Source organism: Brienomyrus brachyistius, chromosome 17 (assembly GCF_023856365.1).
Source record: "Brienomyrus brachyistius isolate T26 chromosome 17, BBRACH_0.4, whole genome shotgun sequence".
Lineage (NCBI taxonomy): Eukaryota > Metazoa > Chordata > Actinopteri > Osteoglossiformes > Mormyridae > Brienomyrus > Brienomyrus brachyistius.
In genome coordinates, this window is record NC_064549.1 from 12454993 (window position 1) to 12472406 (window position 17414).

General features: G+C 46.4%; 1 protein-coding gene across 1 annotated transcript in view; it reads right to left on the reverse strand.

The window, feature by feature from the left end:
- Positions 1–15971, reverse strand: part of LOC125712198 (glutamate receptor ionotropic, kainate 4-like) — a 128733-nt gene extending 112762 nt beyond the window's left edge. The window contains exon 1 of the mRNA XM_048981987.1: positions 15227–15971. The gene's annotated coding sequence lies outside the window, so the exon portion shown is untranslated. The remainder of the gene's footprint in view (positions 1–15226) is intronic.
- Between the last annotated feature and the right edge of the window lie 1443 nt (positions 15972–17414).

Genomic DNA, 17414 nt, shown 5'->3' on the forward strand with positions numbered 1-17414 from the left:
AAGGAGGGAATTCTCGCTTACTTGTGTTAACAAGCTCATGTTAGCGACACAACAGAAGAATTCAGGGTGTTTGTAAGATTACTAGTGAGGGAGGCAGTTTAATAGGAATAAATAGAGCCATTAGTGTGTAATGATGCATTTCGCCACCAGACAGACCATGTTTTCACTTTCACTCCCGATGCGGGAACATCAGAACCGTGGAGAACAAGGGATGATACCTTTTATGGGTTTGGAAACTCATTTGATTGACAGATAATTCTCCAGCTCCTGGCTGGCAGCAAATCACAAAGCTGAGCTAGAAACCCTGGTCTCTCATTCTCCAGGGGCCCAGACAGCCTCAGTCCACATGGAAAATCCATCTGGAAGGACGACATCATTGGCATTCAGTTAATAATGATAAACCTTAATATTGATAAAGCAGTTTAAATTTGGCTTCAGCCTTAACCGAGACACATTAACTTCATCCAAGTTGTCAGTTCACCCATCTTCTAACCGCTTACGTTGGTCAGAGTGACCTAGAGCCCATCCCTAACAGCACAGAGCACCCGGCTGGGGGACACCCTGGATGAGATGCCAGCACAAGACATTTGCACTATGCAGGAGGACACTGGCATGGCTCAAGGAGAGCGTGGACACACAGAGCAGAGGTGAGATTTGAACCATCAGAGTTCTCATGCAACAGCGCTACGCCCGAGCCACTGTGCTGGTTTCTGCTATTTTCCCATGCGCCCTTTGTGCTGAATCCTTGGCTTTCAGTTCTTCCTCACTGTTTCTTTACACCCATTCCCCTTCCACTCCCCAAACAAAGTCATCCTTACATTCTCATGTTATGTGGTTCTGTTCGCTGTCCCGCCCGGAGCAAGCATGCTATTCTCCACTGGTGCCGGATTCTGCAAAGCAGGTAACTAAACACACGCCGCTCCACACAACAAGCTTCTCACTTTGTCTTCTGCAACATAACAAAACATCAAGCTGCCACCCGAGCCGCCGCGACTTACCCATGCCACGGAAGCAGCTGCTGCCGTCTGGAAACTAAGGAAACAGCCAGGCTGGAAGTACGGTGCTAATGAGCAGCCGAAGACATATGAGTAAGACGGGGGGGAAGAGGCAGAGACTAATCAACGTAACAGCGCGGAGCTAGGGGGGCATACATCAGGGAAACTCTACGGAGAGAGCAGTTAGAGCGCAAAGAAATTAAAAGCGAATATTGCCAGGAGGTGGTGTGAAGGGATGTTTCAATACGTCCAAGTGCTAGCAGGAATATTATATAAATCCATAATTAATGCGCACAGCATGGCTATTCATAATGAACATAATCCGGTCTCGAGGCGCTCTCATTCTAACCACAAGCTAATGTCTTCAGGAGATCAGCAGTGACAAAAGCCTAACAGGCCACCCGAGCTGAGAGATCCCTTACTTTCCATTTGCATCTGTGAAATAATTCATTTGCAGGTAGGCAATTGCTGCACATGTGTTTTACTATGAATCCTGCCTCTGCAACAAACAAGTGGTCATCCAATCTCACAAAACAAGAGATGTTTTCACACCACTATGTTTATTAATGTAGTCAATGACTCCCCGTGCATCTGATGTATTAAGTGAAAATGCACTCCCTGGTCAACACATTCAGCACAGAGACATCAAGTATGCATACTGTGCAAAAGTCACCCGGCAGATGGATTCAAAGACGCAGCCGGTGTTTACAGTGGGACTTTTTTGAACATGAAACACACATATAGCACGAACCCACTTCACAGTGTTCACACATTGGCCAGAAGAAACAAACTAATCAGGTTCAGGTCCCGGGTGGGACCTCACACACAGTGCACACTGTGCACAGCTAACAGCTAACAGCTAACAGTTAAGCTCATATGTTTCACCTCGACAGTAAGAAAAGGACTGATAATGCTGGTTTACTTTTAAAGATGATAAAATGGAAGCTTGAAAAATCAGGAGATCCATAAATCTAAACAGATCTGAACTCCCCATATTTCGGGTACTTAAGTATATTTAAGTATGATTAAGATCGAGAAACCACATGCCAGCATTGAGGTCGGCCATGCTTCCCAGGAACGAGGGGGGAGAGGTTACCGGGGATTCCCGCTCTCCCAGGCACACGATGCACAATGCGACGCCGGCAAGAAGCACCTGCATCTCCACAGATGCAGGAGATGTGATCACATCAAACCGATCCTCCTTGTTCCCGTTTGCCAGTTCATCCGGTTTGCTAGGAACTTTCGCTGCCTGCTGTGGGGGACAATCTCCAAATGAGCCACCGAAGGATCCTCTCAGAGAGGTGAAAACACCCCCAATTCGCATTCACCAATAAGACATCTATTTTTCACACTGCTGGTGATGACAAGCAATGTTGGGCTGGCCGTCAGGCTCTAAACCTGACGACACAAGGGCTGTGGGTTCAAACCTCCACCCCGCCCCCCCATCCCCCTGTATGTGGGGGTTGTATTTCTCAAAATCACTGTGATACCAGCAAAAATGTTAATTAGCCAGAGCCCAGGAAGAAATGTAAATGTAAAAAGACACAATGTTACAATTGTAGGCGTCTGGAATATTACGGCCTGTGCTTCAGTCAAACTCTACAAAAGGAAGGAAATCAGCACCTCTGATTACAGCGGTGTTTTTCAAACCGGCCCTTAGGGACCCCCAGACGGTCCACGTTTTTGCTCCATCCCAGCTCCCAGTAGGAGACTGTCTTGGGGCCCCCCGAGGACCAGATTCAGAAACACTAGATTACAGTACAAACCATCAGATTCCAACCTGGAACCAGATTCCAAGGTGAGGAGATGGAAGCCCATGGAAAACCGCACACAGACACACACCCACACACCCCCACAGAGGTGTGGTAAACCGTGTAGCCTAGCCTATTCCCTCAACACATCTTCAATGGCTCTTTGAAGGGGTAAACTTTAAGTTTTAATGTCCTCCTGCATCACGCATCGCATGGCAGATCTATCCAGGGCAGAATCCTACTGGACTAGCACACTCCATGACCCTCATCTCATCCACAGGAACCCTAGCAGCCTTTCTTATATCAACAAAAACCAGTGACAGGAAATGCAGGAAGCAGTACTTCCAGCAGACGCTGCTAAAGGTTAGCGTGTCATTAAGAATGACAGGTTCTGCCCGTCTCCACGGGAACACAGAGTATGGTCCACAGCCCCTTGGGGGGGTACTGCCGCAACAAAGCCGGCGGGGCAGGGGGGCTCAATTGCACTGCTCTGAAAAACTCTCAGTGAAAGAACTTCCTCCGTCACTCAACTAGACTTAAAGTCACAAGGACGTAGACAAACACAGGAAGTTAATAAAAGATTCCCTGTAAAGGATAATGATTTCCTTTAAAGTGCTCTTTATAAACTCATTCGCTGGGTAGTGTTGTCGCCTTACACCACAGGAGCTGTGAGCTGGAAATCAGCCTCATCTGTGTGAGCTTGTATATTTCTCTGTGTTTCTTCTGGATAGCCTGGCTTAACCTCATAAACCAAAGAAATTCAGTTAAAGTGAAATGGTAACTTTAAACTGCCCTTTTTGTGGAACTCTCTGGGTGATTGAGTACCCTTTGATAGGCTAGTGAGTGAGTGCATGCCCTGTGACAGGCTGGTGCAATGGGACCATCCTTACTCTTCATTTTAAATTTCCAAACCTCCTCCTCAACTCAACTGATCCACATCCAGACAAATTCTTAGCTGCATACACAAGGAAAGCCGACATTCATAAGCTGTTACGATGACATTGCCCCATGGTGGCCGGGGAAGCTGGACTGGTAAGCTTTAATACACAAAAATAAATAAATAAAATGATCAAAGTAGCATTTGCATTTTCAGGGTCACAAACACCAATACCGTAAACAAGACATTAACTTCTATGAAGAACAGCTTGGGTGACAGGAGCCAAACCAATATATACAGTACTAGCGAGGGCTATACTCTGCCAACAGTGCTCCTCGCCTGAGGATATGCTTCGAAAAGAGCCCAGGAGGGTACCTTCATTTCCTGAACCGCCCACCAAGCGGCAGCCGGCATCCCAACATTCCTCTAGCAGCTGCTACGGCTTTCTGTGCTCGCTAAGCACGGGCCGGCTACAGCAGGTGCTCGTGACCACGACCCGCTGCCTCCGGTGATCCCGCGACCTTGCCCCGGAGTCTGTTCACTAAGTGGCTCGACGTCCCGAAATACTCGAGATTGAAAAAAAATTAAACAGCCAACTGTGTTAATTAAAAGGTTGCCCTTAACACGGCGGCCTAATGGCGCGGGAGGATATTAGCATAATTCATCAAATTGGCCCTGCAGGCAGCTAGCGTCCAGTAGGACATGAGTCACATCATTAGCCACTTCGCTACCTGCTACCCTCTGCTAGCTTACATCACCAAATGTAGTTGTGCTACGTTAGTCAAGGCCTGCACCACTGCTGATATCAGCCATGCTTCAGATGCATGGTATGCAAAGCCCAGCACACAATGAATGTTTTACATAATAGCAATGCTCTCCTAAACTCCGATAACCCAACATGCTACAAATAGACAAGGAGATTAATTCCGCAGGTAATGGACAATTACATCGTTGCTAATCCTACACATAACTGCTAATGACAAGGATGCTAATCGCAATATTTCTAATCCTGTGGCTAGCTGCTAATGGCTAAAAATGCTAATCCCACAGAAATTTTTTAATTACAGTGATGTTAATCATACAGGTAACTGCAATGATTATTAATTTCATCTTTGCTCAAATGCTCTCTCGGATCTGGTAGCTTTCCACGTTGAGCGCTACCATTTGTACTTTGAGAATGGGAATACTAACTGGTTACTGGCCACAAGTAGCAGGAAAAGTTTACAACACAAGTTTCTATGAGGCCTGGGGCCAGACAATGAAGAGGTCAAACTGAGGAAATGAGAACTATCCCTGGGATTCATGATCAATTTCTTGGTGAAATGGTCACTGCATGCTCCAGCCCGGTTGGAAGATCACCCACATTGCGTAGCTTAACAGTCGTTAGCCGGCCGCTTACGTCGCACTTAAGCTAACATTAAAGCAACGTGCGGCTTTCTGCCGAAGCCTTTAGCATGACAGGCTAACAGGTGCTCGATCCAAATCATACGCTCATTAAGCTGCTATTATTAATACGAGTTACACAGCATGGGGGGATTGTTCTGGCTAGTGATAAACTAACATAGAATAAATCAGCAGTGTGGGACTGCCAGAGTCGTTATGTGCTGCATGGCTATACTGGATAAGTCGTTATAAGATGCACTAATGTAAGGAGGGATGAATGGACGGATGGATGGATGGAAAGAAGGATGGATGAATGGACAGATGGTAGCTCTTCCATAACCACACCTCCTTGTGCCCCCTCAGCTCACAGCACACCGTGGTTACCTCTGCATTGCCTCCACGGGCTGCTGTGCTATTGCAGCTTAAAGCAGGAAGTCCTTACACCCTGCAAAAATACGAGAAAAAGAGCGGAGCACAGAGCACAGTGACAGGGAAACACGTTCGCGTCAAAACAGCAGGCTCGCCCACTCTTCTGCAGACGGCCTCCCGCAGAGGAACAAGCACCATCTACAGTCGCCAATGATCTACACATTCCTTCTGAGTACGTGTCCATGCAAGGTTACCACCAGGCAGAGAGGCGACGCCACTGTGGAAGATTCCCGCCTTTCTTCAGATAGCCCTGTCATAGGGTGGGTCATGAACTCTCACAACAGACAGGTAGTTTGCCAAACTGGTAAAGGCTCTACCTAACACGGATTACCCAGAGTGATCAGCCTCATCAGTGACAGCGACAAGGCAGTCGTCAGGAAGGAGGTAAAATACCTGAGTGCATGGTGCCACTTCAACAACCTCTCCCTGAACTTCAACAAGACTAAGATCATCATTGACTTCAGAAAGACCAAAGGCCTCCGCTCTCCACTGCTCATTGATGGCTTTCCCATCGAGACAGTCAACAGCTTCAGGTCCCTTTGCATTCAGATCACCGGCTCCCTCTCTCATGGTCTCTAATCACCGGCTGCATCTTCAATGAAGGTTCAGCAAAGGCTGTCCTTCCTGAGGAGGTGAGAGAGCTTTAGGTTAAGAACCAAAACAAGCTGGTGAACTTCTACCGCTGCGTCATTGAGAGGATCCCCACTGGATACATCACGGTGTCGTTGGGTAACCTAACTGCCCGAGATCATCAAAACTGATCTTTCTAATCTGCAATCCATCAACCTCTCCTACTGCCAGAAAGAGGGTTGAGTCCATCATCAGGGACATCAGCCACCCAGCTCCCACGCTCTTCACACTCCCGCCCCCAAGAAAATGCAACTGGTGCATCACCACCCACACCAACTGGTTCAGAGACAGCTTCTGCCCCCAAGCCTTCAGGTCGCTAAACTTCCGGTAACCTGCATCTGTCCCCCATTCCATTGCATTATACATTGTTAAAATTCCACTTCTGCACTTCATCAATATTTATTTTATTATACTCTAGTCTATTTGCATCCTTATCCCCATTGCACATTTATTTATTGTATACTCATTTTTTTTGTCTTATTTTGTATTGTACACTGCGGTTTGTCCAGTCCCATGATGCAACCTGCCCTCTATCTCACAACTGTAGAATTTCATGGTGTTCCTCCAAACACAGGACAATAAAACTTGAAACCAGGACAGATAAGGTGTAGCTACCCACAAGGGGAAGCAGAAGAGTTTGGGGGGGGGGGTGACAGAGGGAGGACACAGTGGTGCTCAGACGGGTGGGTGTGTCCAATTCAGTCCAGTGGACAGAAGAGACAGTATTTGTCATCTTTAAGCTCTCCCCCACACCTTTGATTATAAACATTAATAGAATTAATAAAGCATTAACTGTCCATCAAGCCTTTTGAAGGTTTACCCATTTATACTATTAAATCTGTTCATTTTTAAACAGAACCAGGTCAAACAACTGTCTTAAGGGTACAAGAGCATGGCCTCTTGTAGGACATGAACATACGATGTCCTGAACATTCTTCATGGATGCAAACATCCTCTGTTTTTCCTTGGTGTCTATGCTACTTGCTTTACCTACCATTAATTCAGCTGCATATCAGCCCCCTTGCTGAGAGCCTCCTTTGTCAGTGATTTTCCTGAGGCCACACTGAATGGAGTGTGCCTTCTCGGGAGTGTGAAATGTCACTCGAGCCAGACCACCAGCCACGTGGGGGTGGGGGCACGCCGGGGAGAAGCTGTCAGGGTGGAGGAGAGGAACCTAGCTCTGAGAGGCGAGAATGATGAAACGCGGCGGCCGATGAAAGGGCGCCGATGGCCGAGCAGCCAGGCCATCGCTTCATGGTCCCCGTCACAGGCTGCCCCCGTATTTCTCACGCTAAAATCACTGGTTGTTCTCACGCAGCTTTAAAGATTATTTACGGTCACGACGAAAAAGAGCATACGTATAGGAATGGCATACTTAGTTAATAGTTAATTCCCATCCTGTCCAGCATCACTGCGGACTGGATCACTCACTCAATCAAAGCACAGACCCATTCCCAGGCCAGGAAGGTGGGGGCCAGGGGGAAGGATGCCTTATCAAGGACCCATCATTAAGACACTGTCCCTAGCAACCTGGCAACAGCACTCAAGGACGATGTCACAAGTTCAGTCAAGGACAAAAAAAAAAAAATTGGTCCAAGGAGTATTTTTCCGAACAGTCTATTGGTCTCAGTTCTGCCTGACACCTATTGCCACTGGTTGCCTCAGTTAGTGACAGATGGCAACAGTAAAACCAGCAGCCTGTGAGTCTTGCCACCCTTGTCACACCCCGGAAACCCCACCCACCCAGTACTGGGAGAGTCAGCCACGCGCCGCTAGGCGGATAATAAACTGTTGAAAGTTGTCCTCAGAGGGCAGAGGGGCAGGGGAGGGGGAAATGGGGCAAAAGGTGGCACAGCTGAGTCCCGTGCCACAATTACTGCTAACGGCTATCCACGACACCCATCCATAAGCCGGGGTTAGTGCTAACGGCTATCATGGACGCCCAGTTACAAGCCAAGTTTAGTGCTAACAACTATCCAGTACTGTATGCCCAGCCACGAGCCGGGGTTAGTGCTAACGGCTATCCAGTACTGTATGCCCAGCCACGAGCCGGGGTTAGTGCTAACGGCTATCCAGTACTGTATGGCCAGTCACGAGCCGGGATTAGTGCTAACGGCTATCCAGCACTGTATGGCCAGTCACGAGCCGGGATTAGTGCTAACAGCTATCATGGACGCCCAGTTACAAGCTAAGTTTAGTGCTAACGGCTATCCAGCACTGTATGGCCAGTCACAAGCCGGGATTAGTGCTACCGGCTATCCAGCACTGTATGGCCAGTCACGAGCCGGGATTAGTGCTAACGGCTATCCAGCACTGTATGGCCAGTCACGAGCCGGGATTAGTGCTAACGGCTATCCAGGACGCCCAGCCACGAGCCGGGGTTAGTGCTAACGGCTATCCAGGACGCCTAGCCACGAGCCAGGGTTAGTGCTAACAGCTATCATGGACGCCCAGTTACGAGCCAAGGTTAGTGCTAATGGCTATCCAGTACTGTATGCCCAGCCACGAGCCGAGGTTAGTGCTAACAGCTATCCATGACGCTCAGCCACGAGCTGAGGTTAGTGCTAACAGCTATCCATGACGCTCAGCCACGAGCCACACTACTTGTTTGAAGAACTGTTCTTTGATCATGGATTTTACTTGCTTTCAATGTGGTACAAAACCTTTTTACATGGGAACCGTGTTCCAGGGTTAATACCTGTCTATTCCCACTATGTTCCTGGCAGGTAACATCTGCATTACTTCAAAGATATACACATACAGCATCAAAGACAGCTTTCCACACCTTGATTTCAAGTCGTAAACACTCATTTCTCAAATCCTGCAAAATTAAAAGAATTCAGCTGCCGTGAGCTCATGGGCGGTCTATAATCTGTCGAACATCAAATATGCGGGGAGTTCTCAAGCTGAATTCTCAAAATGATTGCACAGATTCATTCCCTGAAAAATAAAGTCTATTTGCGTATTTCCTAATATCAATTCAGCTTTCAGCCATTTATCCAGTTCATGGGGGTCAATCCAAGACAGCAAAGTGTATAATGCAGGAGACACCATGGACAGGATACCAGTTTAAAGAAGGGTGATCACACAGGAACAGATTACCAGTCAAAAATTTGGACACGCCTACCCATAGAAAGGTTCATTTGTACTATTCTCCACATTTTAGAATACTTATAAAGACACCAAAACTATAAAGTAAGATATAAGTTATATGCATTGACCAAAACATTACTGGATTGGTGGGGCAGCTCTGTGGGTTGGGACACAGAAGGTTGTTAGTTCAAACACCTAAGTCGGCAGAGTGATCCAACCTTGGGCCCTTGAGCAAAGCCCTTAAAACCCTACTCTCCGCTACGCCAGGTGGCCTCCTGGGATGCTTTTCCAGCTGTCCCAAAGGAGCTCCCACACATGCTAAGCACTCATTGATTGCTTTTCCTTCACTCACTGGCAAAACTCCTCTGAAACCATTTCCGCTGTGTTTACATCTGATAATGAGGTCATGTGATGATACGCTCTCTCTCTTTTGTAGGTAGCTGGGCGTGTCCAAACTTTTGCTGGTACTGTATGTAAAAATGCCACCTCAGGCCTGATCCTGTCATTGTGTAGTAGGACCCATCCGCCAGTCTAGGAACCAGCATCCTTGGGCACCAGCATTCTGTACCAACCTGCAGTCAAATCCAATACCTCATAGTACAGGCATGGAAAAATCAGAGTTCCGGTACCTGGTAGCTGGTGACTCGAGTTTCTCTCCCCCACCTGTGATAATCAAGAGCTCAGTCACAACACTGGAAGCTGCTTAACTCCTGATCTTCATCGTTCTCCCTGAGATCCACCTCCACCTGCTGGCCGAGTATAGAGTCAGATAACTCAGGTGTCAGGGCCAGGGCTAACACAGCTCTGCAGTACAAGGCCACCCGTGCTCAGGTGTGACCGCACACGGCCTCTCGATCAGCAGGAAAGCCAGCTAAGGAGAGACATCTCTGTCCACTCTCATTGCAGGGTGGCAGGACTGTGGGATAGGGGGTCGCAATCAGTGGTTTATGGGGACAGCTGGAGGAGGGCGGACTGCATGTTTGGGAAGCGACCTGTGCAGGGAGCACGGTCTAGTGTGGAGAGTCGGGGGCTGAGGTTACGTGAGTGGATTTAAACTGGCCGTGCCGTGAGATTGCCATGGAGATATCAGCTGGCCGTGAGCCAAATGAAAACTCTGTAAAAAAAAGAAACACACCCCCTGTTTAAACCTAGGATTGCACGAAAAAATAGCTTGAAGTACCGTGGGAAGATCAGTCTAGGTGTTTTGGAGGTCACTCAGTATCGACATCCAAAGATAGGGATTTCGCGCACTGAAGCGACTGGCACGTACCCAGAGACAACGAGTTTTGGGGATGGTTACCAAACAGATAAAAATCGATCCAGACAATATTAATTTTCAAGCCGGCCTAAACACAGTTCTGAGAGGTAAGATCAGGAGCGGGGAACTGAAATCAAGATTTAATATATAAAGGAATTTTACGCAAAAGTTAGCAGGATTACAAACTAAGGCTGTTCATGAGCCGGATGGTGTGCTTCTCAAACGAACAAATTCAAGATCGCAGTCTTGCAAATTATGATACAAAATGACACAATTTGCAGCCAACCTGAATTACCCACTCCTACAGAACACAGCGACATTAACCTACTTTAAATTAGAAAAATAACTGTCTAGTAGCACAAAGGAAATATGGCAGCTGATCATTTTGGGAGAATGAGCACAACACACCCATCTCCAGCCTTCCCATCGCATGTAATGGCTGCCCTCTACTCAGTAGTAATGTCTGTTATGTCTAAGGACAGCATCTCCAGGGGTTTAAATCCACAACAGGGAGGGTGACATGAGAAGTCCCCACATAGCAAGAACCAGCATCTGAAACACAGAACCCTCCTTCTTTAGCCACAAATCGCCATGAGAATTAAGCCAAGAATAATCATCAGCAATAACAGAAAGAAAAAAAAAAAAAATCACGGTTTGCGATCAATGTCCCTGTGGGTGTTTTGGCATTCTGAATGCACGCTAGGGGGGTGTCACCCCGCGCATTAGCTCACTATAAACACACAGGGATGGGGGATTAAACGGGATTTAAAGGCACGCAGTCACTTCACGTTCAAGCGAGTCAGCAGCGAAGCGGAAAACAGCCGAGACGATGATCGGAAACGGGCAGCAGGACGGGATGGTGGCTGTTCCCATGAGCATCCGAACGTGTTACATAAATACTGTGGGCCGCTGCTTCAGTCCTTGTCACTATTTATACAAGATATTCCTCTGCATGCAATGCGGGGAGCACCAGTCTCAGATCTACCTCTGAGTGTGTCATTCATACAATCCATGCAAGAGACCAACCATCCCCAGCTCTCCTTCCTCAAACCACTTGCCAAGGGATGTTGGGACTGGATGCTCCTGGACCAGCCTGTTGCGTATCAAAGCTACAGAGTCTTATCGAAGGCCTTTTGAACCCCTCGATGATAACTGCAGCTCAGTGACTGATGCTGGGGGTCGCAGATACTGTTCGTTGAAGGCACAGGTTTTCATGGGAACGCAAGACTCCTGTGCATCACCCCCCCACCCCCCCCCCCCACCACATTCAGTTCAGTGATGTACAAGTGAGGATCACAGAGCAGAGTCAGTCAGATGCTGGAGCAACTGGGGTTAACAACCGTGTGCAAAGACCCAATGACCTACCCCTCCTCCCCCCCAACACCACAAAGACTCTTTGGAGCTGCTCTGACAGACATCATTAATGACTACATGGTGTTAAATAACTGCAATGTGGTGTCTTGTAGGTAAGATAAAACTTTAAATTGAAACCCATTTGACCTCAGGACTTTACCATCTCAAAACAAGACTTATCTCAAATTGTTCCTCCAGCTTGCCGGCCCCATTTACACCTAATCCCACACGGTCAAAATCCCAGCAAGCTCGATGGGAGCGCGAGGAGGCCGGGTGGTCCCAGGGACAGGCATGCCACCACACGGCATCGCTTCCCATCCCAGAGCAGAAAGAGCCGAATTACGCTTAGCAGCGAATTTTCACCGAAAAGCTTCAGTAATAATGCCCAGTGGAATAAAATCAAGGAAAGCATGAAAAGTTTTTTTTTTTTTTAAATCCACTTATTTCTGCTCTTCGTCTCAGAGGGTTCTATTAAATAAACTCCATCTACATATTACGTTTGGATTAAATCAAGGATCTAAATCGAAGGCAGAATATGTTCTCATTTTTCTGAATCAAACACATCAGAATTTAGATGAGGTGGCGGGGGTCGCTTATTGGGTAAAGCCACTTGAACATTAAATTTGCATTAATACTGAACTGTCAGCACATTTGAAAACATCAAAGTGGACCAGTTGTGTAAAAAAAAAAAAAAAACAGGCACGAGATGATATTAATGCAAAGATACAGCGGACTTGCACCAGAAACCTGTGACAATTTGTGACTAAGCGGATCAACTAAAACAGATCACTGATGTCAAATGAAATGTAAATTTTCTATATATGTTTTCATTCTTGGTAAGATGAAAATGAGAAAAGACAGGTGATAATTAAGCCTCAACTGGGGTACTTTGGTCAGTTCCATCCATCCATCCATTTTCCAAACTGCTTATCCTATTGGGTCGCGGGGGGGTCCGGAACCTATCCCGGAAGCAATGGGCACGAGGCAGGGAACAACCCAGGATGGGGGGCCAGCCCATCGCAGGGCACACTCACACACCATTCACTCACACATGCACACCTACAGGCAATTTAGCAACTCCAATTAGCCTCAGCATGTTTTTGGACTGTGGGGGGAAACCGGAGTACCTGGAGGAAACCCCAGGACGACATGGAGAGAACATGCAAACTCCACACACATGTGACCCAGGCAGAGACTCGAACCTGGGTCCCAGAGGTGTGAGGCGACAGTGCTAACCACTGCACCACCATGCCGCCCCCTTGGTCAGTTCCACTGGCTCTTAATTAGCCTGTAGTTATCTGGACTAACGGTTCGGTTTCACACACACAAACTGGTTTGTAATTATATCTTTGTGGGGACTCTCCATTCATTTCTATGGCGACATTTCTAATCCCAACATGGCGACCTTAACCCCAACCCAGCCCTGACCTTAACCATAAATAACCAAACAAAATAATATACTTTTTGGCATTTTTACTTTTTTGATTGCATTCACATATCTTTGTTAGGACCTGAAAATGGTCTCCGCAACGTCATAACGTATATATTTAGTTCTCACAATGTAATATAAAGCTAATACACACACACACACACACCTCAAACTCATCTACCTCCACCACATAACCCGGTCTCCCCCGCAAACGGCCGCCGCATGTCCCATGTGCATTCACAGGAGAGCGGCTCCCGGGAGCAGCAGTGCTGAACGGCAGCCCTTAGCTCTGCAGAGGCTGCACCGCGGTAAAGGAGCCGCCGAGCGGTCTACCTTCGCGTCAGCGCACGGGCTCTCCGCGCTCACCTAAGATGAAAACCGATCAGACAGCGCCTTTACTGTAATTAAAGTACAGTACAAACGCAAACAAACACACTTTTCCGCCGAAACCTCTGTTCTTTACCACCTTATTTATCATTCTTGTTTTTTTTTTTTGTTAATAGAACAGTCCTATAATTTCTACAAAAAAGATTCACCTAACTGCATGTAATAACGCTGTGGAGGAAAGCACTGAAAATACAGGCTTCAGTATCAGGCTGGGAATTATACCAACCAGCGGGGAGATGGAAGAGGGAGTGTTAGCCAGAGAGCCACAATGCCAGTCATTTCGGAAAGCGTAATATGCAAATATTTGTTTCTGAAGCTAGGTTACTAGAGGAGAGCAGCAGCCCAACGATATTCAGGAAACCTGAGGTCCGTCTCGCAGTGTCAGCAGCGACTAACTGGCTGCTTGCTATTAACACCAACCCCAGGCAACAAACAAGGGAGATTAGCCTCAGATTTCAAACACAGGCCCTAGCAAGGAAAAATTAACCAAACAATTCTAGACCCGAGACATTTAAAGCATTACAACCTATTACACTGACTTAAAACTTTGAGGAAATTTAGTAGACGAATACTTCGGGATCCTTGGAAAAATTGTCTGGAGGGCTTTTTAAGTACAAATGGTGCCAGGTTTGTCCCGTGGTTTCAGGTACAGTGTATGCAAGAAGGTACCCATCTCCCAGATGCTCATTTTAAAAAGCCTTATGTCCTATGTCCTCTGGAGCTGGTGATTTTTTATGTAGTTTCAGCGGACTTGTTAAAAGCAGGTGCTTAATCAGTAACACTAAATGTATGACACTTCTTTACTGTGCTTTCCTAGTGTAAAACTGTACTTATTCCTTACTATAATTTCCGAGTCCTAAGTTCTAATCCATTGCATTACAAAGTCAACGAAAAGAATATCAGCTAACGAGGCACTGATGGTTTTGCAGGAAATAACGGTGCTTCATCAACAGCACGGCAAGCTGACAGCTGATTTTTATAGGTGGAATAAAGCCAAAGGAAAAAGGCAAATACTTACAAGAGATGGTTTCAATTCTGGACATGTTGCAGAACATGTTCAAATATTTACTTTCAGCAGTGTGCTGTAGAATAGAAAGCAAGAGCGTGCGCGGCGCGCATAGAGTGAAGTGAAGGTGCGATCCTCAGTAGATTCGCCGGATCGCACAGGGGAGAGTGTCAAAGCGGGGATGCATGCATGCATCCACCTACCAACCTCCGAACAGCTGCATCCCGGCACTGGGAATACCGCTGTTTTTTTAAATTTATAACCATTACTGTAATTTCCCATGATAAAGTGCAGTGTAACAAAATCTAATATATGCATCTGTAACTAGCAAATGGGAGATACGTAAATGCATTTTATACGCGTTGAGACGGCCGTATAATAAATGCATCACATATATGTGTAAATGGGTGTAACTCTTATCTATATGTTTAAAGCATGTTCGGCATTCATAATAAATACGTAAATAGAGGGGAAAATTACAGCTTATAGTAAAAGATATGCGTTTTATGTGAAAACGGGTCATGTACTTTGCAATCGAAAATCACTTTTGTAAACTTTAATTATAATGTAAAAGTCGTTCATTAACACGAAGGCTAGGATAAGCTCAAGTACAGAACTAATCGGCGCGTCCTTACCTGGCTCTTCAGCATCAGTTTCCCCACTTTGTTGCCTTCCTTCCAGGCTCCCTGTCTCCGTAATTCAGCCTTTCTTGATTACTTATATATTTTTTTTATTTCGGTATATCGGACGAATTGCAAGCACACGCAATGTGAGAAAATGTCACCTCATTTTGCGGGCGCTGCTCGCACCCTCACCCCGTCATACTGTCATGCAGTAACTATCGCGACCAACGCTTATCTTGGTCAATCGCAGCGGCTGTTTCAGTTTAATTTTTTGAAATTAGAGGAATCCATTTAATGACAGCTTCAAAACACGTCGCCCCTGTTAAATATCCGCATCCACACATATGAAGATATTGAAATATACCGATCCCTTAGGTCCAGTGGGGTTCAGTAGACCATTCCTCTTCCGAAACGACTCAGTTACTCTAATTCTACCTTAAATCGTCGGCAGTAAATGAAACATAAGTGTTAGAAATTGCACATATAGTTTTCTCCTCGGAAAGGAGAGGGCATCGTTGTCCCTGCACCACCCCCCTCGATCCTGCCGCAGAAGACTCACCGCCGCTTCGGCTGGGCTACAGACGGCGTACGGGTCCGAGAAGTCACTGACTTAGCGACCAAGCTCTCTCATTGACGTGACAGAGTAATTAACACTAGTAAAAGTGGCGGACAGAAAGCAGGTTAGCGCGGGAGGGTAAAACGGCGATGAGACGCAGTCGGAAGACCGCTTCCCAGAGAGCGCCGGGGCTCCACCATGAGCTTCTCCAGCGCGCAGATTCGCAACACGCACAACTTGTTTCTCTTCAGCATCCCCATCCATGCTCGCATACACTAAACATGTATTATCTTATCTCTGTAATAATTCTCAAGTACTGTAAAGATCTAATCATGACGGATTGGGCATTTCTTTTCCACATTAAATTTTTTGACACATGATTTGTAATTGTTTTGTGAATAGGCTATTAATGGATTTGCGTGTTGTTTATGCAGTGATGTTGGAACAACGGAATACAAAGAGTGCAATTGCAATTTAATGGATAGAAATTAGATATGAATTCATCGTTAGATCATTGTGGGGGTGAAAGTTTTTAATTAATTAGGAAAGGTTGCAAACTTAAGTACTGCTTAAAACACAGTAGCCTAAAAGCATTGTATTACGGAATGATAAAATGCAAAGATAAGCATTCGGAAAGTGGTCATTTGCAGCCACCTGCTGACTGCCCAAAGACTGATCCCGTGGTGGGACTCCTGTTTCTCTCTGTTCCCAAGTATCTGCCGCTTGGTTTGCATCGTAGCTGGGAAAAGGGGAAAGTGCCAGAAGATGCATCCTGTTTCCTGAATTATTTATCTCACGTTTATTCTTCACCGACTGATGCATTTACCACAAATTGCATCAAGTCCGCGCTGGACGCTTGAGGGCCGTCGTCGGTGCCGCGAGGTGTGGGAGAGCTCAGTGCCGCGCCGCCTATTTCGGAATGGGCACAAGACATTTCATTATTGCAGACCACATTCATGGAGTATATTAGCATGCAAAAGGCGCCGTTCAGCGTGTGCACTTCTTTTCTTACATTTCATCCACTTTTCCCTAATTCAACGAGTGAAGTGACAGTAGGGGGTTTATCAGCAAAGGAAAAATGTACGGTTTCTCCCATTTCCACTTACCTATACTCTGTATATAAAGGTCTATATATACGCGCGCGCATGGGTGTGTGTGTGTAAAGTATGTTAGATAAAATATGCTGACAAAACATCACAGAGAACAGGGTTATAGATAAACTATGAGAGTGTCCGTCTCGTAATTAGTGGATGTCTTTCTACGAGCAAGAAAGTCAATATACTGCAGCTGACAATGTGAGCATAAAAAGAAAACGGCAATAAGGACCGTTATTTATAAGCCCGTGCAGTGTAGGACAGGTTGATCTCTCTCGTTTATATATCGTGTTGCTGAGAAAACGTGTTTGAGAAAAGGTTTATTCTGACAGAAAAGGCTGTAGACCGGATTCGGGTCTCCACACCACATCAGTTATTTCATGATTTATGCGAAACAGTGTGGCATCATTCAACTTTCATGACCCCTCAGGCTTTCTGTGTCTGAACTAAACGGTAAAGAGACTTAAGGAAGGAAACGCAAACTCTTCTGCACCACAGTGAACAACGCTCATTAATTTGGAATATGGGGGTGTTGAATATCCACTGCCTT